This window comes from Mesitornis unicolor, unplaced genomic scaffold, assembly GCF_000695765.1.
Source record: "Mesitornis unicolor isolate BGI_N332 unplaced genomic scaffold, ASM69576v1 scaffold11448, whole genome shotgun sequence".
NCBI lineage: Eukaryota > Metazoa > Chordata > Aves > Mesitornithiformes > Mesitornithidae > Mesitornis > Mesitornis unicolor.
The window spans coordinates 16,689-17,363 of record NW_010201154.1 but is presented as its reverse complement, the minus strand read 5'-3'; the positions used below and the strand labels follow the sequence as shown (position 1 = coordinate 17,363).

The following is a 675-nucleotide window of genomic DNA, read 5'->3' as shown; positions in this document are numbered from 1 at the left end:
CTCCTCCCCCCCCCTGGGTGCCAGCAGCACTTTCGGGGCCAGAAATCAACACCCAACAGCATTTCCAGCCCCTCAGCTCCCTGTCCCCCATTCCAAGTTCCCATCTCCAAGATGGAGAGCGGCAGGGGAGCAGCTCCCAAGGCAGTCCCCAAACAGTTGCCCCTTGTTACAGCACCCAGGGCATCATGGCCACCTCCCTCCTTAAATCTAAAAACAAACAGGTTTGTTACACCTTTTTTTTTTTTCTCCCCCGAGGGTTTATTTTTTTAAGAGCTATTCATAGCACGACCGGTTTCGAGAGGCTCAGGGTATGCAGCCTGGAAAAAAATAACTCGGAGGAACAGTACCCTGCAGAGGAACAAGACAGCTAAGCCTCGCCTGGGCACACGCCGGCGAAACGCTTCGGGTGACAGAAGTGTCCTTGTTTTCCCGGCCGGGGATGTTGCCGCGGCGCTGCCAGGGCCCTGCCGCCTCTTACAGTCCTGGCTCTTGCGTCCCTCGCCCTGGGACGGGTTGTGGCATCATCACAGGGAGCCCGGTGGCTCTCATCCTCCCGTCCTCAACCACAAAGCCTGGTGGCTCTCATCCTCCCATCCTCAACTGTGGAGCCTGGTGGCTCTCATCAGTTCGACACAGTCCATGGATTGCCGGGGACGAGACCCAAGCTGGTTATTC

General features: G+C 57.3%; 1 protein-coding gene across 1 annotated transcript in view; it reads right to left on the bottom strand.

Moving 5' to 3' along the window:
- SAMD4A (sterile alpha motif domain containing 4A) overlaps window positions 1-675 on the bottom strand; it is a gene marked incomplete at its 5' end in the record, with an annotated part of 18,266 nt that overhangs the window by 918 nt on the left and 16,673 nt on the right. The gene's annotated exons all lie outside the window — the stretch shown is intronic.